The sequence below is a fragment of the Oryctolagus cuniculus genome, chromosome 8 (genome assembly GCF_051225735.1).
Source record: "Oryctolagus cuniculus isolate XC-2025 breed Fujian yellow rabbit chromosome 8, ASM5122573v1, whole genome shotgun sequence".
NCBI classification, from domain to species: Eukaryota; Metazoa; Chordata; class Mammalia; order Lagomorpha; family Leporidae; genus Oryctolagus; species Oryctolagus cuniculus.
The window spans coordinates 39,117,392-39,143,013 of record NC_142874.1 but is presented as its reverse complement, the minus strand read 5'-3'; the positions used below and the strand labels follow the sequence as shown (position 1 = coordinate 39,143,013).

The 25,622-nt window shown below is 49.9% G+C and overlaps 1 protein-coding gene across 13 annotated transcripts in view; it reads right to left on the bottom strand.

The window, feature by feature from the left end:
- Positions 1–25,622, bottom strand: part of TRIM2 (tripartite motif containing 2) — a 182,682-nt gene that overhangs the window by 88,981 nt on the left and 68,079 nt on the right. For 4 of the 13 annotated variants that reach the window (XM_089302315.1, XM_017347285.4, XM_089302318.1 and 1 more), the window contains exon 1: positions 23,777–24,575. The exons of the other annotated variants lie outside the window; for them this stretch is intronic. The gene's annotated coding sequence lies outside the window, so the exon portion shown is untranslated. Of the gene's footprint in view, positions 1–23,776; positions 24,576–25,622 lie in introns of those variants that run through there. 13 annotated transcript variants of the gene reach the window in all.

Below are 25,622 nucleotides of genomic sequence, written 5' to 3'. Positions count from 1 at the left end.
TGGGACTTGAACCCACACCCATATGGGATGCTGGCACTTCAGGTGGTGGCTTTACCCACTATGCCACAGCTCAGGTCCCTCTACCCTATTTTTTAAAACCTATCCAAACATGTTTCTTTATTCCCATGAATGCAAAAACCCAGTCTTCACTTAAACTTGTCCACAAAACTTACTCATTCAGAGATAGCTTTTATTCCTATTTTCCTGTTTCAGGGCTCTGGTGGCAGCATCCTGAGAACTTTTTCCAGGGCTTCTGCTCTTTGCTCCTGTTTGCTTCTGCCCTTGTGACTGCTTCTGGCTTTTTGAACATCAGGCAGGCATTCAGCCTGGCGGTCCAGATGCCCACAGGGATGCCTATATCCCATATCAAAGTGTCTGGGTTCAATACCCAACTCCAATCCTGACTCCATCTTTCTTCTAATTCACACTCTGGGATGCAGCAGGTGGTGGCTCAAGTGCTTGGATCCCTGCCACCCATGTGGGAGACCCAGACTGAGTTCTTAGCTCCTGGATTCAGCCTGGCCCAGACCCAGCTATTGCCGGCATCTGGGCAGTGAACCAGCAGACAGATTTCTGTCTATGGTGCTCTCACTCTCTTTTTCTCCCTGCCTCTCAAATACATTCATAAATTTAAATTAAAAAAAAAATCCATCAACCATCACCTCAAGGAGGCCACCTCTCTGCAGTTCATGGCCAAATTAACAGTTCTTCCTGAGGGCCATGGTCTGCTTCTCAGGCGTGGTTCCTGCTCCTGCAGCCCCGGCTCCCTGTCTCTGCTCAAATGGTGCCTCCTCCCATGGCCTCCTGACCCTCCTATCTCCAGTGGGCGTTTTCCTTTGTTATCTATCACTGGACCCTGTTTGAGTCCTCCATGACAATTGTCTCAGTTTATAATGACATGAGGGTATGCCAAAGGGTCATTAAAACTGGGATGTTGTGATGTGTACTTTGGCACAATTCTGAAATCCAGGCATAATTTTTTCATATTATGCATTTTTCCATGAACTTTTTTTTCCCAAAGATGTATTTATTTAAATTTTTTTGAAAGTTAGAGTTGCAGAGAAAAGAGGGAGACCTTCCATCCACTGGTTCACTCCCTAAGTGGCCACAAGGGCCAGGGCTAAGTCAGGCTGAAGCCAGGAGCCAGGAGATTCATCTGGGTCTCCCACGTGGGTGCAAGGGTCCAAGCTCTTGGGCCATCTTCCTCTGCCTTTCCCAGGCACATTAGCAGAGAGCTGGATGGGAAAAGGAGCAGCCAGGACTCGAACCGGTGCCCATATGGGATGCCTGCATTGCAGGCAGTGGCTTTACCTGCTGCACTACAGCACTGGCTCCCTCTATGAACTTTCTGAAGACACCCATTGGTCAGAGCTGTCACCCCCACCACCCTGTGGAATCCACAGGGGTAGGAGATAGAATCACCCCCCCACCCCAACAAGGACATGGCACACATGCAACCTTGGCACGTGGCTTGCAACAGTGTGTGATGCAGACTGACTGAGTTGGGCCTGCCTGGACATTGTCTAGGGCCGTGTGACTAGCCTTGTGCTAGAGAACACAGTCTCACTAACGAGGCTACAGGTGAAACACCTGAGAAATACTTGCTAGGACCAGGCATCGGCCACACACCCCTGTGAGCCCTGTTTGTAGAAGGGACCTGTTGGGAAAACAGTGAACCACCAGGACAGCACAGGCTACGTAAGAGTGGCACAGAATCTACAGGGAGAGGTCTCCCTCCATAGGACTTACTGAAAACAGTCTTGCCCAGTCAATCACATGTGTTCAGAGTGCATTTGCATTGTTGTCTGCTTAACGGGTACATGCAAATATTAGAAATAACAATAGACAGCTCTGACATGTTCTGTAATTCACTGCTGCTTGTTCCCGGATTCTGCATTAGTAAGTTCTTTCAATATGTAAAGTAACCTCCTACAGATGATGCAAGTGGTGTAGGAGAGGACACCACTTACTCCCACACCAACTCCTTTCACAGTGGGAGAAGGTAGTCTCATCATTATATGTTTTTGATATTCTTTTTTTATTTTAAAGAAAGAAACCCTACTGTTCATGCATAAATATATGTAGTTTATACAATAATGTAATACAGTAGCTTTGAAAGCAAACATCAGACTGCCATGTAGAACTTCTCCCTTCAAAGTGGGAATCTAAAAACAATACTGGAAAGAAAACCCTGCCAAATAAGATACTGTGTCTTCTCATTCTTTATTGCTTGGCCTTAAGCATTTGCGGTATTATTAGAGGAAACCATTTTTTTTTTTTTTTTAATAAGCTAACAAGGGCCCAGATTGTAGTATAGCAGGTAAAGCCACTGCCTGTAGTGCCGGCATTCCATATGGACACCAGTTCAAGTCCTGGCTGCTCCTTTTCCAATCTAGCTCTCTGCTATGGCCTGGGAAATCAGTAGAAGATGGCCCAAGTCCTTGGGCCCCTGCACCCATGTGAGAGACCCAGAAGAAGCTCCTGGCTCCTGGTTTTGTATGGGCACAGCTCAAGCCATTGTGGCCATCTGAAGAGTGAACCAGCAGATGGAGGCCCCCCCCTCCCCCCGGCCTCTCTGTAACTCTGCCTTTCAAATAAATAAATCTTAAAAAAAATAAGCTAACAATCCTTATACACAGCTTGGCAGCAATCATCTTTTCTGTTTAAGTCAAGTAATGAAAGAGGGGTATGATATTCAATTTCTAACCAGCGACTATTTGCTCCTGCAAAAAGCATGCGGCACCAGCTGTTAGTCCCTACCTCACCTGCTTGCCCACTGCTTCTTCCCAGGGTGCTCAACACATTTAACTCTGCTCTCAAATTTAAAAATTTAAAAAATAATAATAATTTAAAGTTAGCGCTCTGTCATGCATGGACATTTGATAGTGCTCTAAAATTTTGCTCCTAATCAAGACCAGGATGAAAAACAGCAGTATTACCTAACAAAAGTCATGTTGTTCATTGAAGAAAAAAGCGACAGAAAAACTTGGTGCAGGCCATTTCTTTACGACAGTCACTCATTCATTCCTCTTGTACGTGCCACTGCTTAGGAGGCACAGGGGGCTCCCACGCTGTCCCAGCAGTATGGTGGTGACTGCATTCTTTGGCAATTGGAAATAAGAAGATAAGGTTTTCTCTAGATCAGAAGGGAACGGAAAGAGAACATCAGAAGGGCAAAAGAAAAGAGGGCTATCTTTATGATAGGATCTCCAAACAACTCTCAAAGCCAGTTATTTTCTCACTGGGGACTCTGAGCACTAACCCTGCAAAAGCCACCCCCCCACCCCAGACTTTATCTGACCCTGATCACCTCCAGCTATGAACACACTACACTGGTGGTTAGGGCTCCAACTGGGAGGACTTCAGAAAGTTCCCGGAAAAATGGAATTAAAAATATGAGCTTATTTTGTACAAAATACTTGTAAAAATCTATGCAGAGTTTTTTTTGTCACAATACCCATTTGTCGCATATTACAAAAAAACAATTTTTTGGCACCAAAATAAACTGATTTTTTCTTTAAGTTCCATTTTTTCCCCAGGAACTTTTTGAAGCAGCTTCTTACATCGATTTTGGGGAACACGGACACTCAGTCCATAATGGGGAGCTCTGAGGGTTTTGTACAGGGTCTGTGTGTTCTGTCTCCAGGAGCCCGTCTCCTGGGCCTCCTCACCATGACCCCTTCAGGCCCCTTCAGATTCAGGCCCCCTCAGATTGCTGGGCGCAGGAGAGCCCAGCCTCACCCACAGGACATTCGGGCACGGCAACTTCAATGCATGCAGTTGGAGCTGGAATGGCTACTCCAGGCTTGCCCTCCAACAAGCCTTAAAAAGCTTTTGCTGGGAGCCAGTGCTGTGGCATAGCGGGTAAAAAAGCCACCGCCTGCAGTGCCGGCATCCCATATGGGTGCCGGTTCGTGTCCTGGCTGCCCCACTTCTGATTCAGCTCTCTGCGCCTGCGTGGGAGACCCGGAAGAGGCTCCTGACTCCTGGCTTCAGATCAGCACAGCTCCAGCCCTTGCGGCCAATTAGGGAGTGAACCAGCAGATGGAAGACCTCTCTTTCTCCCTCTGCCTCTCCTTCTCTCTCTGTAATTCTGACTTTCAAATAAATAAATATATCTTTTTTTAAAAAAAACATTTTTGCTAAAAATTTTTGTTCATTTATTTGAAAAAGGCAGTGAGACATACAGACAAGACAAAGATCTCCTATCCACTGCTCACTCCCCAAATGCCCAGAACAAAGCTAGGAGCCAGGAACTCCATCCAGGTCTCCCAAGTGGGTGGCAGAGACCCGAGCACTTGAGCCATTCCTGCTGCTGCCTCCCAGGGTGTGCATTAACAGGAGGCTGGAACCCAGAGCAGAGCCAGGACTTGAACCCAGGCACTCCAACATGGGATGCAGGTCCCCCAAGCAAGGGCTTAACCATTAGACCCATAACCTACTCCTTTAAGAGATTCTAGGGGCTGGCACTGTGGCTCACTTGGTTAATCCTCCGCCTGCGGTGCCGACATCCCATATGGGTGCCGATTCTAGTCCCGGTTGCTCCTCTTCCAGTCCAGCTCTCTGCTGTGGCCCAGGAAGGCAGTGGAGGATGGCCCAAGTGCTTGGGCCCCTGTACCCACATCGGAGACTGGGAAGAGGCACCTGGCTCTTGGCTTCGGATCGGCGCAGCACCGGCCATATCGTCCATTTGGGGAGTGAACCAACGGAAGGAAGACCTTTCTGTCTGTCTCTCTCACTATCTGTAACTCTACCTGTCAAATAAATAAATTAAAAAAAGAGATTCTAAATGCACTGATTCTAGTTTACCAGAGTCTTGAGTTATCACAGATCCCTCTTTTAAAAATCTCTGTGCCTTTATGCACACTTTCTTTCCGCCTGGAGTTGAGCCAGTTCCTTCCCTTGAAAGTGTTCCATTTGGACTCAAACCCAGGCACAGTGATGCGGGATGTGGGGTTCCCAAGCAGCAGCTTACCCACTGTGCCAAATGCCTGGCCCTGCTCCCCACATCCCTGTGACCCAGGCCAGCTGTGCACTCGCCCCTCCTTTGAGTCAGGACCAGTTCTTAAACAGAACTTCACTGCTGATTCTCACTCTCTGCACTAATTATTTCTTTAAACGTCTGCCCATCCTACTGGAGTGTGAGCTCCTGGCCATGTTTATCCATCTTTTACCCTATGCATAGCAAGGTCTAGACAGTGAACAGGTGCTCAGTAGACAGCACTCACTTATTTTATGAATATTACTTTCCCCCAAACACACAATGTTTTAGGCCACGTGGAGAGGAGGGGAAGTGAGAGCTATGGAGCACCTGCTAGGTACCAGGTTCTCTGCTAAAAAAAAAAAAATTATTCTTTTTTTTCTTTAATAAGATTTATTTATTGGGTTTAGCGCTGTGGTGTATCTAGCAGAGCCGCCCCTCTCTGTGCTGGCATCCCATGTAGGGGCTGGTTAGAGTTCCTGCTGCTCCACTTCCAATCCAGCTCCCTGCTAATGTGCCAGGGGAAGCAGTGGAAGATGGCCCAAGTCCTTGGGCCCCTGCACCCATATGAGAGACCTGGAAGAAGCTCCTGGCTCCTGGCTTCAGCCTGGCCCAGTCCTGGCCATTGCAGCCATTTGGGAAGTAAACCAGCAGATGGAAGATCTCTCTCTCTCTCTCTCTCTCTGCCTCTCCCTCTCTGTAATTCTGACTTTCAAATAAAACTCAGAAAGGCAGAAGCATGAGTACATCTTCCATAGGCTGGTTCACTCTCCAAATAGCCACAATGGCTGGGACTGGGCCAGGCCAAAGGCAGGAGCCTGGAACTCCATCCGGGTTTCCCCCATGTGTGTAGGGGTCCAAAGACATGGGTATCTTTCGTTGCTTTCCTAGGACGTTAGCAGAGAGCTGGATCAGAAGTAGAGCAACCAGGGGCTGGCGCTGTGGTGCAGCAGGTTAATGCCCTGGCCTGAAGTGCCAGCATCCCATATGGGTGCCAGTTCAAGACCTGGCTGCTCTACTTCCGATCCAGCTCTCTGCTGAGGCCTGGGAAAGTGGTAGAAGATGGCTCAAGTCCTTGGGTCCCTGCACCTGGGTGGGAGACACGGAAGAAACTCCTGGCTCCTGGCTTCTGGCTCCAGCCGTTGCGGCCATTTGGGGAGTGAACCATTGGACGGAAGACCTCTGTGTGTGTGTGTGTGTGTGTGTGTGTGTGTAACGCTGACTTTCAAATAAATAAATAACTCTTAAAAAAATAAAAAAAGAAGTGGAGCAGCCAAGACTCAGATCAGCACCTATGTGGGATGCCACAACATCGGCTCCCCAATTTGATTCTTTTTTTTGTTTTTAATTTTTTTTTTTTTTTTTTTTTGGACAGGCAGAGTGGACAGTGAGAGAGAGAGACAGAGAGAAAGGTTTTCCTTTTGCTCTTGGTTCACCCTCCAATGGCCGCCGCGGCTGGCGCAGCACGTTGATCTGAAGCCAGGAGCCAGGTGCTTCTCCTGGTCTCCATGCAGGTGCAGGGCCCAAGCACTTGGGCCATCCTCCACTGCACTCCCTGGCCACAGCAGAGAGCTGGACTGGAAGAGGAGCAACCAGGACAGAATCCAGTGCCCCAACCGGGACTAGAACCCGGTGTGCCGGCGCCGCAAGGCGTAGGATTAGCCTAGTGAGCCACGGCGCCGGCCCCCCATTTGATTCTTGAGACAACTTGGCAAGACAGGAATTAGTGAATAAACAGAGAGCAAAAACTCATCTTATTAGAAATAAGAGTACTTCCCCAAAATGTCAAGAGACTCTCCTGATTTATTTTGGGTTGGTAATATTTTTTGGAACTCAGTTAATACTGAAAGAGCAAAATGATTGAAAATGGTGCTTTTGAAAGGAACATGTGGGCTGGCACCGCGGCTCAATAGGCTAATCCTCCACTTAGCGGTGCCGGCACACTGGGTTCTAGTCCTGGTCGGGGCGCCGGATTCTGTCCCGGTTGCCCCTCTTCCAGGCCAGCTCTCTGCTGTGGCCAGGGAGTGCAGTGGAGGATGGCCCAAGTGCTTGGGCCCTGCACCCCATGGGAGACCAGGAGAAGCACCTGGCTCCTGCCTTCAGATCAGTGCGGTGCGCCGGCCCCAGCACACCAGCCGTGGCGGCCATTGGAGGGTGAACCAACAGCAAAAGGAAGACCTTTCTCTCTGTCTCTTTCTCTCACTATCCACTCTGCCTGTCAAAAAAAAAGAAAAAAAAAGAAAAAAAAGAAAAGTAACATGTATATATGTATGACTGAAATTCAACATAGTAGCGTAGCTTGTATGTACCAAAGCATGTAAGTGACCAAGAGCCATCAACAAGGTATTAACAGGAAGCCGCTCCCCATGAGCCACTCTACCCAGTCTGCTCTTGGACTGTGCTGCTGGGATACCACCCACTGGTCTTTGCAGCCAATGAACCAAAACATCACCGCTTGTATTGTTCCGGGAGCAAATGTTCTTCAACTATCATGTTGGCATGACTTCCTGAAAGTTGGATGAGACAAACCTTTAAAAATAATCCTATTATTTGAATGCTCCTGCCGTTTAGATTCCCAGATAAATGATCTTCTATAGTTCTGCTTATATGGTTTTCCAGGGAAAGTCTCAAAAGCTCTCAGGAGTCAGTTTTCGACATGCTCTCCTGGCTCCAGTCATCTGTCGCAGCAGCCAATTCACTACCTTCACCTCCATGAACTCTGCTTGGGTACACATTGTGAAATGTGCTATGCCGTGTGTCTGGCCTAACTAATTTTGGAGGTTAATACCCACAAAGCAGGTAAACAACCATGAACTGGCAGACCTGCCCAAAAACCTATGTGCTCATTAGTTGGTTTGTCAGCTTTTTTCTGAGGCTTGCTTGCGACTGTCACCATCCCCTTACTGCTCACCCTCACTTGGAGGTTACATGGGGAGAAGGGCAGAAGGACAAACAAGCAAGCAGGCTCAAGCTTCTGGGCCAGTTTTCTTGCAGGAAAGTGGCTCAGGTTCCCGTGGACTGAAGAAACGGAGCTTTGGTCCACTGGGACCCAATGCGGCTCTTATGGTCACACCACTGGCATTCCCCACCAAGGCACACCACGCACCACATAATCCAAGTCGGACGCATCTGGACAACGGGGAAGGTGTAAGACACAGGTAAGTGGAGCTGCAGAACAGACTACTGACAAGCCTTCCATTCTTTGCAACAGAGCTAAAATTGGGTTTCAATATGTGTAAGGCCATTCACAGACCATCCTGATATTATGAGTTCATTGCTTGATAATGTAGAAAGCATATACAGGGGCCAGCGCTGTGGCACACTAGGTTAATCCTCCCAAATGGGCGCCGGTTCCAGTCCCAGTTGCTCCTCTTCCAGTCTAGCTCTCTGCTGTGGCCCGGGAAGGCAATGGAGGATGGCCCAAGTGCTTGGGCTCCTGCACCCGCATGGGAGACCAGGAGGAGGCTCCTGGCTCCTGGCTTCGGATCGGCGCAGCTCCGGCCGTTGCAGCCACTTGGGGAGTGAACCAACGGAAGAAAGACCTTTCTCTCTTTCTCTCTCTCTCACTGTCTGTAACTTACCTGTCAAATAAATAAATAAAATCTTTAAAAAGAAGAAAGCATATACGTATTTACATAATTACCACCCATCAATCTGTGTATTACTATTTTCACATTTCATACACTTTGACTCTTATTAGTATGCACGCTGCTCAGTGACTATGCACCATAAACACCAGACTCAAGGGTATATTAGTTCTTTGGCTAAGTGGGTGGGATGTCCACACCTCATATAGAAGTGCCTGGGTTGCAGTCCCAGCTCTGCTCCTGACTCCAGCTTCCTGCTAATATGCACCCAGGGAGGCAGCATAGGATGGCTCAGGTAGTTGGGTCCTTTCCACCCTGTGGGAGACCTGGATTGAGTTCCTGGCTCCTGGCTTCAGTCTGGCCCAAGCTCAGTCACTATAGGCATTTGAGGAGTGAATGAGCGGATGGGTGCTCACTCTGTCTTAGTCTCTCTATGCTTATCTGTTTTACAAATAAATAAAACACATATATTTTTTAAAAAAGGTATATCATTTCTAAAAGAAACCAAACTGTCAACTAATCATCAATTAATCAAAAATTTGTATTGAATGCCTAGTACAATGTGGTTATAACACTGTGCTAATGTAAAGTTGATGAAATGGATTATGGAGGTGAAGAACAAGTTAAATTGTAATCTCCCAGATCCCAGAAGTTAAATCAACAAGCGGAAAGGAGAACTCGAACCAGCTGATTTTCAATTTTATTTGCTTCCTCAAACACTCACAAGAAATAACAAGCAACATTAAATTCTAGATTTTTTTCACAATCCTTAGAATCAAAGAATTTGCCATCAAAACCAAATATGCGGCCGGCGCCGTGGCTCACTAGGCTAATCCTCTGCCTAGCGGCGCCGGCACACCGGGTTCTAGGCCCAGTCGGGGCGCTGGATTCTGTCCCGGTTGCCCCTCTTCCAGGTCAGCTCTCTGCTGTGGCCAGGGAGTGCAGTGGAGGATGGCCCAGGTGCTTGGGCCCTGCACCCCGTGGGAGACCAGGATAAGTACCTGGCTCCTGCCATCGGATCAGCGTGGTGTGCCGGCCGCAGTGCGCTGGCCGTGGCGGCCATTGAAGGGTGAACCAACGGCAAAGGAAGACCTTTCTCTCTGTCTCTCTCTCTCAATGTCCACTCTGCCTGTCAAAAAAAAAAAAAAATAGACACTAATTGACTCACAGCCCACTCCTGAAACCCACAGCGTGAGAACAGCTGTTCAGCACCCTCTTGCCTCCTACCCCACCGGGACTGATGGCAGCAGAAATGTTGAGTGACATCACAGAAGCTAAGGAGAGCACTTCAGGGTGAGTTTAAGTCCTGAGCCTAACGCGATGCAAAGCAAAGCCCTGGACCAAATCATGCCCCAAGGACACATGGAAGTGGAGCGCACAGCCGTGAGTCACTCACGGCTGCCACGTGTCTCTGGGGACTGAAGCCATCTTTGCTGCCCGGTTCTCCCCCAGTTAAGGTACGGAAAAAGATGCATGTGCACTTCACATTGGAGAATATTTTAGCTGTTAATTCTAGAGTTGCTATAGCTTCACATGGCAGGAGGACTGGGCACACAGCCCGAGGCAAGCAGCCCTGCACCTGCACACCCACTCTCATGTAATTCCTGCAGACAGAGGTAAAGAGGGAAATTATACCTCTGAGTGGAAGTTACACAATATGACACTGAACATCTTGCTCAGCAGAAAATGGCTTTGCTGACAGGACTTAGGGAACTCACCCTGGAAATATATCACAGACCCCGAACATACGCATTCATCCTTCCTCCAAGTTCATGGGAAAAATAATTTTAACTTTAAAAAATTCATTTATTTAATCCAAGAGGCAGAGAGGGAGAGAGACAGAGGCAGACAGAAACAGGCATCCCATCTGCTGGTTCACTCCCCAAACACCTGCAGCAGCCAGGGCTGGCCCAGGCCAAAGCTAGGGAACCCAAACTCAATCTGGGCCTCCCACAGGGTGGTTGGGCCCAAGTACTTGAAGCCATCAGCTACTGCTTCTCAGGGTACACATTAGTTGGAATCAAGAGGGAGCTGGAGGGGCTGGGCTGTGGCATAGTGGGTAAAGCCACCGCCTGCAGAGCCAGCATCCCATATCGGTGCTGGTTCAAATCCAACTGCTCCACTTCCAATCCAGCTCTCTACTATGGCCTGGGAAGGCAGTGGAAGATGGCCCAAGTGCTTGGGCCCCTGCACCTGCGTGGGCGACCTGGAAGAAGCTCCTAGCTTCAGATCGGCCCAGCTCTGGCTGTTGCGGCCATGGGGAATGAACCAGCAGATGGAAGACCTCTCTCTCTCTCTCTCTTTCTCTCTGCCTTTCAAATAAATAAATATATCTTTAAAAAGAGATAGAGCAGGATTCAAACTCAGGTGCTCTGATATGGGACACAGACATCCCAGAGTCTTAACCACAACACCAAACACCCACACTTCATCTTCTCCTTTTTGCCTTCACTTATACATTGGTTTCCTCTATTTAAAAAACAAAAACAAAAACAAAAAAAACCCTCAGCATGAAGGAATCTGGGGTGTGATGTAACTGGTTACGTCTTGATCGCTGTCATGGTTACAGCTTGATAGTTGTCATGGTTACATGACCATGCATTTATCAAAGCTCACAGAATAGGCGCTGGCAGTTAGCCTAGTAGCTGAGACGCCCAAGTCCCTTACTGGAGTAGCCAGGTCTGAGTCCCGGCTCCAGCTCCCGGAATCCAGTTCCCTTCCAGGGCACACCCTGGGAGGCAGCAGTGATGGTTCAAGGAGCTGACTTCCTGCCACACCCACATTGGAGACCTGGATTGGATTCCTGGCTGTCAACTGTGGCTGGGCCCGTGCTGGCCACTGTGGCCATTTGGCCAGTGGTCGGGGTCTATCTCTGTCTGTCTCTCTCTGCCTCTTAAATAGATAAATTAAAATGTTTTAAAAACATACAACATTTTAGGCCGGTGCCGCGGCTCAATAGGCTAAACCTCCGCCTTGCGGCGCCGGCATACCGGGTTCTAGTCCCGGTCGGGGCACCGGATTCTGTCCCGGTTGCCCCTCTTCCAGGCCAGCTCTCTGCTCTGGCCCGGGAGTGCAGTGGAGGGTGGCCCAAGGAAGACCTTTCTCTCTGTCTCTCTCTCTCACTGTCCACTCTGCCTGTAAAAACAAACAAACAAACAAACACAAAAAACATTTGGTGCTAGAAAGGGTGGATTTTAGAGCATTTTAAGAAAACCTTACTTCTAAAAGCATGATGTTCAGATGAAAGCCCCCCAGACTCTTCTGTCGGTCCTCCCGCCCTGTGACCATCACCCCATTCCGTTCCTTCCTCCCCCTGGCACTTTCTTCCTAGTGTCTTCACTGTAGCTCAGACCAAAGTTTCCCCGAATCAACCCTCAGTGCGTACAGCCTGTCCTCGCACCCTTCTATGACTGCTGGCAACAAAACTTCTGCAGGAAACTTTTTTAAAAAGATTTATTTATTTATATATTTGAAAGAGTTACACAGAGAGAGAAGGAGAGGCAGAGAGAGAGGTCTTCCATCTGCTGGTTCACTCTCCAATTGGTTGCAACAGCCAGAGCTGTGCCAATCCGAAGCCAGGAGCCAGGAGCTTCTTCCAGGTCTCCCACGTGGGTGCAGGGGCCCGAGGACTTGGGCCATCTTCTACTGCTTTCCCAGGCCACAGCAGAGAGCTGACTCGGAAGTGGAGCAGCTGGGACTTGAACTGGTGCCCATATGGGATGCCGGCACTGCAGGCAGCGGCTTTACTCGCTATGCCACAGTGCTGGCCTCAGGAAACTTTTTGCTCCATTTTGGAGGGAGAGAACACCCCTGCTTCTCCTCTCCTTTAACTGCTCTTGGCCTCGTTCTTAGCAGTCTCTGGGATTTGACTCTCCAACCCCTGTCTGGGAGGGAGGACAGCGCGATCGAGTTTCCGGTGGCATCTCCACGTGGCTCTGTCACCGCTCCCAGCCCAGCAGGTGCAGCCCCGAATCTTGCACCCTGGCCTTGGCCAGTGGGGACATCCTTGCCACGGGTCCTTCTCGCAGGCTGGAAACTGTGAAGACAGCAGCCACTCACCAGGGGATCAGTCTCCCGGATCAAGGCAGCATGCGTGGAAACGCTGTGTGGACAGCACATTCCACACTCACGGCCACCCGCTGGAGTCTCACTCACTCACAGCCTCCTCTGAAACGTCTCCAGGTTTCACTTACGGGTTCTCTGTCCCCTCCCTGGCTGACAGCTCCCAGCATCCTCTGTCTTTGGCAGCCAGTTCCCCTTTCCCTGAACACATTTTCCATCTCCTTTTGCTGCTCAGGACTCTTCAGATGCACCTGTGAGGGGCTGAATTGTGGGCCCCACCCCCAACGTGTGCTGAAAGTCTCCCAGTTCCTCGGCAAGTGACCCTACTGGGAAACAGGTCTTTACAGAGGTAAACAAAGTTAAATCATTAGGCTGGGCCCCACCCACTCCAATAGGACTGGACACAGAGACCGCCACAGAGGGACAATGAAGACTCAGGGGGAACCCCAGTACAGCCAAGGCCACCCAAGGCCATCAGATGCTGGGAGAGTCCCACAGCAATCCGTCACAGCCCCAGGAGCCATGGTGCCCAAAGTCAGTCCAGGCCTCTCCAATTCATGCCCATCTCCTTATTCGGCCCAAAAACCCAGGCTTTCTTGCCTAGGCCTTCTGGGCAGCCCCAGGCCTCCGGCAGCTGTGCCTCCATCCCAGGCCCCCCCTGAAATGTGGTTCTCTCCCCTTCCACACCCCAGTGTGCCCTTCCCCTTCTGTCTTCACCTGGGTCTTGCACATTCCTCCTAGCTCTAGGTTGCTGCAGCTTCTTTTCCTCAGTTAACACTGCCTGCGGCTTTCTCTCTCCTCTCCCAACCACCCTCAGGTTTGCTACCCACATCGTTAAGTGGGCACGTGGTCACGTCGCATTCACACGGGTCCCTCAGAGTTTCTCGCGATGTTCTTGGGTCTCAAGTTAAACGTCAGGTGACTCATCTCTGTTGGAAACCGCTTTGCCAGGCACCTTTGGATTCTTCTCAACAAAGCATCCATTTATCCAGAGAACCCCACAATTCCTGTATTATATTATCGCACGTCAGCCAATCAAGGCTCTCTAAGAATGGGGGTGAATCCGGACTCCCCCTTTACTGATGAAAATTTCACTGGACTTCTTAGAGCCTTGGTTCCTTGTTATCTTTAAAAATATTACCTTGCAGCCCAGATGGAGTTCCAGGCTCCTGGCTTCTATCTGGCCCAGCCCTGGCCGTTGGGATGGAAGATCTGTGTGTGTGTGTATGTGTGTGTGTGTGTCCTTCTCTCTCTGTAATGCTGCCTTTCAAACAAATAAAGTAAATAATTAAAAAATAGTGTCTTGAGACTGGCGCCGTGGCGCAGTAGGTTAATCTTTTGTCTGCGGTGCCAGCATCCTACGTAGGTGCCGGTTCTAGTCTTGGATGCTCCTCTTAGAATCCAGCTCTCTGTTGTGGCCTGGGAAAGCAGCAGAAGATGGCCCAAGTCCTTGGACTGCTGCACCCACATGGGAGACCCAGAGAAAGCTCCTGGCTCCTGGCTTCAGATGGGCGCAGCTCCAGCCATTGTGGCCATTTGGGGAGTGAACCAGTGGATGGAAGACCTCACTCTCTCTCTCTCTGCCTCTCTCTGTAACTCTGTCTTTCAAATAAATAAGGAAAATCATATATATATATATATTATATATAGATATAGTGCCTCTCAGAGTCATCGTAAAGATAAGATGGAATGATTAAGTGAAACTGATTTTCAAAAGCTAAAACTTTGCTCAAACATGAGATTAAATCATTACAAGTGTCTTAGTGCCAAGCGAGCTCAGCGAGTCAGCTGCTGTGTAATGAAACGAAGGGCCTGAACCAAGTGAGCAGGTTGTTCTGGATTCGTGCCTCGGGGCCCATAAGTTTCCTACTGGTAGGAGGGATGGAGAGAGCAGCAGAGCACAGGGGCCCACAGGGTTGGCTTCATAAACAAAAGGTCCAGAGCAGACTGCCGCCTCAATCTGCTTCTAGGCACGTGGCATTCCAGGCTCTCGGCAGCAACTGACAGTTCCCAACATAACCAGCTTGTATGCAATAAATCCATTATGCCTAAGCGAGAGCTTAATATTTGGAGGGTCTACCTGATGTCAGACTGAAAGCTTACCATGCTAAAGGTACCTACAATACAAAAAAGTGAATCCGGCTCAGAATCTCAATACGATTCATCCTAAGAGCATATCAAACCAAGGAGGAGGGGCGGGCATTTAGTCTAGTGGTTAAGACTTGGATTAAGACACTCACCTCCAGGGCCGGCCTTGTGGTGTAACGGGTAAAGCCACTGGCTGCAGGGCCAGCATCCCATATGTCCCCGCTGGTTCACTCCCCAGATGGCCCCACAGCTGGAGCTGTGCCAGTCCGAAGCCAGGAGCCAGGAGCTTCTTCCAGGTCTCCCACATGGGTGCAGGACTTGGGCCATCTTCCACTGTTTTCGCAGGCCATAGCAGAGAGCTGGATGGGAAGTGGAGCAGCCAGGACTTGAACTGGCGCCCCTATGGGATGCTGGCACTGCAGTCTGGGGCTTTACCTACTACACCACAGCGCCGGCCCCATTTCTATTTTCAAGGAGTTAAATTAACTTACTTTTTGAAACTTCACCTTTGGTATCTGTTCAACAAACTGTACACCTTGGCCAACAGAAGACTCTGGCCAGTGAATCATGAAGGGATCATTCTCAAGCTGTGGACACCAAACACAGCACACACATAAAGACTCTAAGCACTACAGTGGCCAACACGTGTGAAAGTCCCTGAAAGCCAGACCCTGAGTTTCCAGCGACTGGAAAAAAATAGACGAGCACACAGGCAGGCAGTCTGGGCTGCTTCTCCACCTGCAAGGACAAAGACAGCCTCTTCCTCTGCTCGGCTGGGAGCTCCTGCTGCCCTTGAACCTCATGGACAGAGAGCAGCTGATGGCTGACCCAGAAGACTGCAGACTCCACCATTCCCAGGAAGCCCAGGCGGCACTTGGGCAAATGCATTTCTCCAAGGAACCCCATGAAGAGGAAACGGCTCAGGAAAACACGCGTGGAGGAAAAGAAATTAGTTCTATCATTTATTTCTATCAGATTTCGCTTTGGCCTGGTGCCTCTCGTGTGGAATAAGCCCCAAACACGCCAGAGAAGATTTTGTACTGAATTACAAATGAAAACTGGCTCCCCTGCAGATGGAATTCTGAATCTCATAACCCCACAAATTCTGTCCTCCTCCTATGACGGAAACTGCTTTCCCTCAAGCACATTCTTAGATAACGATTTCCCCGTCCTTGATGTCTAAAGGTTTTTTAGAAAGCAATATGAATATGTAATGGATGCCTATTACAATTTGAAACCTTTGTTTAAGCAAAAACTGTTTACAAGTAAAATCCTTTTAGAGGAAATCCCTGAGAAATCCAATAGTTTTTTGTTTTTTGTCTTTTAATGAAGTTGTATTAATGATGACTAAAACCTGCTTCCTGTGCCAGATCTGCAGCCAAAGCAGACATCAGAGTTAATGTCAGAAGAAAAAGCAGCCTGCACAGCGCCCCCCCCCCCCCCCCAGATCTTTTCCTGAAGCTGCTTTCCTGGCTGCTGTGGCAGCCCTGAGTGGGGTTTTGCCTTCAGGCACCAATTACTCAGCTGGCTTGAGCCATCTGCAGGGGAGGAGGAGGTGAGGGTCACGGAAGGCAAGGACATTTAAGGGGTGAGTGCCACTTGATGGCAGCAAATAGGGACAAACAACAAGTGTATGGTTCATGCCGTAAGCACGTGGTACCCGGTCACTTCTTTATACACTGCCTGTGTGATGGTCCCAAGACCGGGTGCACAGCAGAGAATCTATCCTTGAAGGCTCACTTGCACAGAGTGTGCCCCATCACAGATGGACAAAGCCCTGTTCCTACCACATGCAAACAGCGCTGTGGGTAACTGGGCACAAGTCTGCAGCTCATGCTTGGCCACTGGTGCCACGTGTGGCTGGTGGCCGACTCCACTAGTGGCTAAGATTCACAGGAGGAAGACAGCCAGTTCTGACGCTAACCGCTAGGACAGCTTCTCCGAAATTGTACGGACTGAAGCATGAGCATTCTGTCGGCTGCACTTTCTCCTCTCTGGAGTTGGTTTTTGTGCTTAAACTTTAAGCCACTGAAAGCTACTCAGGTCTGCTCATCTGAGGCCCACAGAGGCTGAGGACCTGTTCTGGAAGCCTCACAGGTACCACGTACTGCATATGGCTAGGATGTGAGTGCCGAAGAAATGGGGGTGCTGAGTAGGACTCAAACTTGGAAGGAGAAGGAAGGGAGAGAGTCAGGCAGAGGTCTTGGGTTGATATGGGTGTCACGGTTAATACACACGATGCTGATCGTGTGCCCTTCAGCCCATTTGAGTACACTTTTTTTTTTTTTTAAAGATTTTATTTATTTGAGAGGTAGAGTTACAGACAGTGAGAAGGAGACACAGAGACAAAAGAGAGAAAGGTCTTCCTTTCATTGGTTCACTCCCCAGATGGCCACAATGGCCAGAGCTACACCGATCCTAAGCCAGGAGCCAGGTGCTTCTTCATGGTCTCCCACGTGGGTGCAGGGGCCCACGCACTTGGGCCATCCTCCACTGCCCTCCCGGGCCACAGCAGAGAGCTGGATCAGAAGTGGAGCAGCCGGGACTAGAACTGGCGGCCATATGGGATACCAGCACTGCAGGCAGAGGATTAACACACTGCGCCAGGCGGCGGCCCCAGAGTACACTTTTTTTAATAAGCAAAAAGAAGTAGCTAACAAGGAGAGAGCTGAGGTCACCAGCCTGTCCCTGTGACTCTGCCTACTCTATGTAAACCTCCTTCTTTTTCTACAGTGGAAAACCACTATTTCTAAAAAACCATCACTCAGATTTTGTGCCAGCCAAAAATACCCAACGTGGCTGCTAACGGTGGCCTTGCGATGACCTATAGCTAGTTATAAGAGCACTACAATAAAATTATCATGGTTGACACTTCTACTCCCATGATGCCCTGATGAAATTTCCCAAAAAAGTGAGAAAATGTGTGCACTCAAATCCCACTTCAAACACCACCTCCTATAATATAAAATTAAACCCTGTTCCAAACACAACCCCTATGAATATTCAGTTCCCCCAGATCATATAAAGAGGTCTACGGCCATACCACCCTGAACGTACCCGATCTCGTCTGATCATATAAAGGGATAACAATACCTCTCACTGGTTATAGTTCACTCTCACACATGCCTGCACTCCCTCTTGAGTGTGTACATCTTTTAAAAAGACTTATTTATTTATTTGAAAGCCAGAGTTACATACAGGGGTGGTGGTGGGGTGGTGGAGAGAGACAGAGAAGGGTAGGATAGTGCTTCCATCAGTTGGTTCACTCCCCATCTGGCCACAATGGCCAGGGTTGAGCCAGGCCGAAGTCAGCCTGGAACTCCAATCAGGTCTCTCATGTGAGTGGCCAGGGGCCCAAGCACTTGAGACATCTTCCACTGCTTTCTCAGGTACATTCCAGGGAGCTAATGGAAGTGGAGCCGGCAGAACTTGGACCACCGCTCATATGGGATGCCAGCATTTCAGACAGCAGCTTAACCTGTACTTTTGCTTTGATAACTATAAAGCTTACTCCTCTGTTAACCTTAACCTATGTCTTTTTTGCATTGGAGACAACAACCTGGACCCAACCATCTAACACTTTCATCCACTTTGAGTAGGTGACTTCTTACTGGCCATGCTAAGTAAGAAGTACCCAAAAGACATATATCACATAAAGGGTTTGCTTTTATAATCTGTCTGTAACAGAGTAGTTACTTTGCCTTCCATAAGCAGGATCCAATGTACCGCATAAGTGAAAGAAGCCTTGGACATATGCTGAATGCAAAGGAGAGCCAATTGTCCCAAATTTGCAAGATCATGCACACGCCAATACCAGATCACCACACACTGAGACGGCTTTGCTGTTGTAAAGCACCCTCAGCCCTGAGGGAGGCAGCACACCTGCCCTGAGCTTCCTGTCCCTGGAGCACCCTGCAAGTTCTCGCCCTTCCTCTTCCCCCACTGATGCTTCTAGTTCACCATCCTAATTCCCAGGAGAATTATCACTGAGGCAGACTGCATACTAAAAAGATAGACCTGCACCCTCCATTGTGTCCCATGGTCAAGGGCATACAGGCAGGCTAACAAGATGCAAATTCCATTCAATGTGGCTAATGCCTTTTTTATCTCTAAGCAAAGGCCCAGAAAACTCATGCTCTTCATTGGTTTTATAACATAGCCCTGCAGCCATTGTTGGATGGGCAACACTAATTTAAATAAATTGCATGTAGTCAGCACAAGAGACCAGCACATCTTTGTTTAGTCTGAGTGGCTCTTTTCATGATTAAAGAGATCTGATCTCATCCTCTTAAGTAATGCAAAACTCCAGGGTATCTATCATTTACCCCCAGCGAGGCTCCCTTGGTTGGTCATTTGGTGCTGCCCATGACCTCTGTTGAACTGCCCAGTGCTGGGGAAGAAGGACCACTATAGGAATAGAACCATGAGCCGAGCAGGAGGTTTGCAGGCAGGTAGCAAATGCCACCTCACTCAGGTCAAGTTGAAAGAGCCAGGAACACACCTTTCAGTGTATGTGGCTGGACAAGAAGATCCTGTCACAGCACTAGACCTGAATTCCCAGCTGAGGGAAGACTGAGGAACTGGTGAGCAGGTGGGAGAAGGACGCTCAACACATCCGAAGGCGCCCCCCAAGGCTGGAAAACTCCTTCAAGGCTTAGGCTCCCCATCTGATGCCACATTCCTTCCCAGGTCATGCAGCAGTGGCCTCAAAACACAATCTTGGCCCAATAAATCCGTGTCAGCTGGCAGACCGGGGTATGCACTGGACAGTGCCTTCCCTTCCTTCTGCCTGACTGGGTGGAACAATCTAAGGCAAAACTTGTTCTACTTTTTCACATTTTTGGTCTTCTTATTAGATCTGCCTTTCCACGGGGTCTTCACCTCACACATTTGCCATTTTATTTGCTTCCGAGTCCTTGAAGCCATCCTCCCTTAAGCCTTGAGTGCCAGCCCTGATCCTAATGGGCTGATAAGCAGGTCAGCAAGACCTTAGGCCTCTCTGGATATTTAAGTTTAAATCAATGAATGTCTACAGTTAAGCCAGAAAAAGGCATAGACGTTCAAACCACAGACGTTCTGAAGTCGGAAAAACATCTACACGGCTGAGATGCTGACTTAAAAGGTTAATCACCTCCCAGAACTCCGCTGCCTCCAGTGTACTTCTATAAATCTCTCTGGTTCCAAAAGGCAGCATGATGTGGGTTGATTCACCTTGCTGAAGTGAGGCACCTGCGAAACCTGCACCCACAGCAACTATTTCAGCACTTCTAATAGCTGTCAGAAGGTAACAAAGATGTTGACAGAATCTTTGTTTGACTCAAGGACACATTCTAACCCTTCAAAACAGGCAGAAATGAATTTCATCGAGGCACACGGTATGTGACATAGAAAGAAGAATGCACTGAAAATTGTAGGGAGAGGCTTTCTCTGATCCAAGGTTAAGAGGAGATTCAAAAGCAGGATACACAAAAATAATAATTTCACATAGGAAGGAACAATTATTAGTAACATAAAATATTTGCCAACAAAAGTTCCGTTTCTGAGATGGCATTTCCACCAAACCCTCCAAAATCACATAAAAGCTGACTGGCCAATCAACAGAAGCTCAGTGTCACCAGTCTCACTCTCCTGATTTTTCTACTTCTTTACCTTCTAGACTGTAGTTGCTAATTCTTTAAATTCTTTTTTTTTAAAGATTTATTTTATTTGAGCCGGCGCCGCGGCTCAATAGGCTAATCCTCCGCCTAGCGGCGCCAGCATACCAGGTTCTAGTCCCGGTTGGGGCGCCGGATTCTGTCCCGGTTGCCCTTCTTCCAGGCCAGCTCTCTGCTGTGGCCTGGGAGTGCAGTGGAGGATGGCCCAGGTGCTTGGGCCCTGCACCCCATGGGAGACCAGAAGTACCTGGCTCCTGCCATCGGATCAGCATGGTGCGCCGGCCGCAGCGCGCCAGCTGCGGCGGCCATTGGAGGGTGAACCAACGGCAAAGGAAGACCTTTCTCTCTGTCTCTCTCACTGTCCACTCTGCCTGTCAAACAAACAAACAAAAAAAGATTTATTTTATTTATTTGAAAGACACAGTTACAGAGAAAGGGAGAGAGAGAGAGAGAGAGAGAGAGGTCTTCTATCCACTAGTTTACTCCCCAAATGGCCGCAACAGCTGGAGCTGAGCAGTTCTGAAGCCAGAAGCCAGGAGCTTCTTCCAGGTCTCCACATGGGAGCAGGGGCCCAAGGACTTGGGCTGGCCTCTGCTGCTTTCTCAGGCATGTTAGCAAGGAGCTGGATCAGAAATGGAGCAGCCAGGACATGAACTGGTTCCCATATGGGCTGTTGGTGCTGCAGGCCAGGGCTGCACCACAGCTCTGGCCCCACCAATTCTTTAAATTCTAAGCCTAAACACTACCCATATCAAGGGACCTACCATTTTACCCAGGGAAGACAACACGTTAACCTCATAGATGACATACAAGGACCTTTTCAGACTTGCCAACTCAGTCTGAGGCCCAGTACAGAAGAGCATAAGAAATACAGTTGTCTATACAATGCCCTCAAATCGCTCACATAAACTAATGTAGAGTTTGCACAGAACCTACGCACATCTGCCCACCTGCTCTAACTGGTCTCTGGATTACTATAATACCTAAGAGAATGTGACTGCTACCCAAGTAATTGTTTCACTGTATTGTTTAGGGGATAATGACAAGGAAAAAAAATCTGTGCCAATTCATCAACCTTTGCAGGCCTACCTAGGTGGGTACACATTAGCAACAATGTAACAATTCTCACCCAGTTGGTTAAATTTTATGATGTGAATCCTGAGATATGGAGGGGTTATTGGCGATGTGGAAGTATTAGGATAATTTAGCCTTTGCCTCAAGCATTTTAAGACAGCACTCTCAGAGAGATCTCTCAAACAAACGTCTGGAATGTATTTTTTAAGGAAAAGTACCGTTCCTGTCTTTATCATTAGCAACAATATAAAAGCATCTGTCCGGCCCCTGCCAGCACAGACTGTCAGTACCTGTGCAGATCAAGCTAAAATTGCCTTTGAGAATTCCTAAGCCCAGGGGGATCTCAGCGTACACCAAGCAGTATCACTTTTAATGGAGTGGTGAGAAGAGAAAGCAGTCCTAATAATGTCAGCTCCCCGGGATTTCAAGGTACTACTTTCACAGGTTTCTTTGGGCATCGCTATGTTACCTGGCTGGGTCATCTCCATTCACTCGGCCAGCTACTCAGCACATGGCACTCCCAGAGATGGTAAATTACTGCTGCTGAGAGAAGGCCAGCAAAGATCCATAAAGTAACCATCCAGAGTCATCAGTGGACAGAAACTCCAAGGACACAATGCAACCCAACGGCAGACCAAAGAGAAGGTCAAAGCATAAGAGGCTAATTCTCAGAGAGACTCTAACCCGTTTATATTTAGTGTCTTAGAAGAAGTTTCTTCCAGTTCTGCTCCAACACGAGGTAGAAATGACAAACTGACCAAACAACCAGGAACCCACTGAAGTCAGCATTTTTAAAACGATAATGCAAGAAATGGAATTCCAGATATAAGTGGCACATTTATTTTTGACAGCTACAATGGAGTTCCCAATGAGCGACTTAATAGATTTTTCCAGAAACATAAAGGCAGGGACTGGAAAAATGCTCTCAGAGAACACTGATAGGGGACACTGACAAGCAAGCCAACCTTGACAATGAAAGGTTTATTAGAAGAAACTCTAGATTCCAGGATCCAAAAAGAATCACAGTAGGTAGTTAAATGTGATTCTACAGCAAAGGGAGGCTGGGAAGCGGGAGACGTGGTGTTAACCCTTGGGTAGCCAGCCCAGATGACTGTATTAGTGCAGATGGCCCCGCCCATCCCAACAACACCCATATTTGCCCTAAGGGAGGAGGGAGGTGGGGTTTTGCAACTGATTCTTAATCATTATATGAACCTGAGTTTGAAGGGGAAGGAAATACAGTGTGAGTCATAAAGAATCCCATCAGACGGCTTTGCAGTCAGGTTAAGGTTGTGGCGATCAAAGCATTCTGAGCCACTCCTGCTCTTTGCGTCTCGCAGCCAAAGGCCAAGGATAAAATCAAGTGGAAATCTGAGACCAGAGGTCACCTAGGGCTGGGAGGGAGTGACCCCGACACAATGCCTCCTCCTCCTCCAGCCACCGCCGGCAAAAGGAACCCGGAAACACAAGTCGTCCTGCACCTAGCTCAGCCACATTCTGCGCACTCCACCTTCAGAACAAAACAGGCTGGAAACTACCGAGGGGAGGGGGGTGGGGGGAGACGTAGGTGCAACCGAAGCACAGCAGCCCCCCGCCCCCACCCCACCCCCACCCCCGGCCGGATCTCATCACCTCAGTGTGGACCTCTGAGCGCTCACACTAACTACTGAAAAACATGTGAATCGCAAGCTGTCTCCATTCCGCAGATTATAGCAGGTGGCTCCCGCGGGGCAGGAACGAGGTGTAGACGAAGGAAACTGGTTCATCTACGGGGTGGGATTGCCGGTGGCGCCGAATCTGGCTCTGACAGGCAGTAGGGAGGCAAGCCTCCATCGCCAGCCCCAGTTTGTCAGCAGCGTGCAGCTTTCGACAGGGGGCGAACGTTTCCAGAATAAATACACCCATCGCACGGAGCCCCGCCACCCTTTCAACACCAACACCTCCTCCTCCATCGTTCGCGCCTGGGCAGTGGGCAGGAGTGGGGACCACCAGGAAAGAAATCTACTGAACAGTCCCGGGAAAGCCACCACAACTTTTTCTGAAAAGAGCTCGTCTTTCCCACGCCATTCCTGCCGCCGCTGCTCTTTAAGACCGCCCGGCATCTCCCCTCCGGGGCGCAACGTGACCTGGAAGGCATGCAGGTCCAGGCCCGCCAGGCGCGCGGGACCGGGGAGCGGCGCCAAGGCTCGGCCCCTCCGCAGCGCCCGCAGCCTGCGCGGCCGCCCGGCTCCAACCCCGCAGCCAGGATCTGCAAATGGCTCTGGGCAGGCCTCCCGCACGCCTCGGGCCGCCCAGCCCTGGCTGGGAGGCGAGGCCGAGGAAGGACTTACTGCGAGACGGTGCCCGGCTCCGCGGGGATGCGCGCTTCGCCGGGGGCGTCGGGGCGCCCCTGCCCGGCAGCCGCCGCTCGCTCGCTCGCTCGCTCGCGACCTCAGGCGGCGGCCGACTCGGCGCCAGCTTCTCGCTGTTCCGCCCGCGCGGGTCCGGAGGGGGAGCCGCTCTAGGGCCTGGCGCTTTGTGCGCGGTTAGCCCGAGCGGCGCACGCAGGCCCGAGGACGAGCGGCTGCCTTCTGGCTGGATCCCGCGGGGCCGCCGCTCGGCGTCCTCGGTTCCAAGTGGCTGTCAGCCTGGTCGCGCCCATGGCGTGCTCGGTCCCAGAGCGGGGAGACATCTGTTTTCCATAAGCCCCGAAGGCAGAGGCAGATCCGGATTACGGGCTGCCCAGCTCTCAGGCACTCCCAGCGCCCAGCAGGCCCGCTAATCCCCCGGAGAAGCGCGGGACGCACTACTTGAGGACTGCCGGCCCCCGGCCAGCCTCCGGGGCGCGCCAATCGCGGGAATCTGGGGGCCCAGCGGCCCCCCCCCAAAGCCTTATCAGAGCCCGGCACACTCCTGAGACTGAGCGAGGGGGACACCTCCGCGTTTAAGTGAATTCTAGTAAATGGGCCAACGCTTTATACATCAGCACCGAAAATAACGACACATCGCTGTCTCTCTATGCTTTATTTTTCACCCTGTAAATAGCTTGGAGTACAGGGTCTCCGCCTCCCGCCCCTCTATCCACACTTGATGAGCGCTCCTGCAGCAGCCAGAGGTTTCTCTTCTCTTTGCTGCCTGGCGGAGGAAGGTTTGTCGTGGAGACTGCAATTCCAGACACTGTAAAATCCCTAAGTTAGGGACGTATGCCCAGATGCTTATCGGAAACAGAGAAGCAGCTTGTAAATCATGCTGAGAACCAAGGAAGGCCTCCTAAAGGAGGCTGCGTTTGAGTTTTTAAATTTTCTATTTGAAAGAGAGAGAGAGAGAATGAGAGAGAGAGAATCCACTGGTTCACTCCCCAGAGTCCCACAACAGCTGGGGCTGGGCCAGGCAGAAGCCAACAGCCACATTCAACCTAGGTCTTCCACATAGGTAGCAGGGGTCCAAGTGTTTGAGCCAAGACCTTCTGCCTCCCAGGTATTGTTAGCAGGGAGCTGGATCAGAAGTGAGCAGCGGGACCCATATGGGACGCTGGCATTGCAGGCCATGTCTTAACCTCCTGTGCCACAGCACACCCTCTCCCCCAAAGTAGCATCTTAAACCACTATGCCAAATGCCACTCCTGAATTCTGTTTTTGAGAGACAAAGAGACAGCACCTATCCGCTGGTTCCTTCTCCAAATGTCCACAGCAGCTAGGGCTGGGCCAGGCTAAAGCCAGGAGCCAGGAACGCAATCCTGGTCTCCCACATGGGTGGCAGTAATCCAACTAAATTGTCACTGCTGCCTCCCAGGGTGCACATTAGCAGGAATCTGGAATCAGGAGCAGAGCGAGGCATCAGACCCAGGTACTCGGATATGGATGCTGGTGTTTCAGTCACAAGGCCAAACACCTGCCCTGTGATTGAGATATTTCAAGACTGAGCAGAGAGGCGGGGGTGGGGAGAGCTAACTTTGCCCGTGTTTGTGGGAAGCAGGAGCAAATGTAAGCGGTGCTTAGGTCGGGTTACCCTGAGCAGGAGTTACGTCACCTTGGTCCGAAGCCATGAAGGTCCTCTCAGAGGTCTGAAGTGGGCAAGTGGCTGGATGAGGTTTGCGTGTAAGGCAGATGATTGCGGGAGGCATGTGGAAAGAGGCTAACCTGGGGAGGGAGCAGAGGTCGGTATGGGAAGGGAGGAAAGGACTCCAAGGACCAAGGA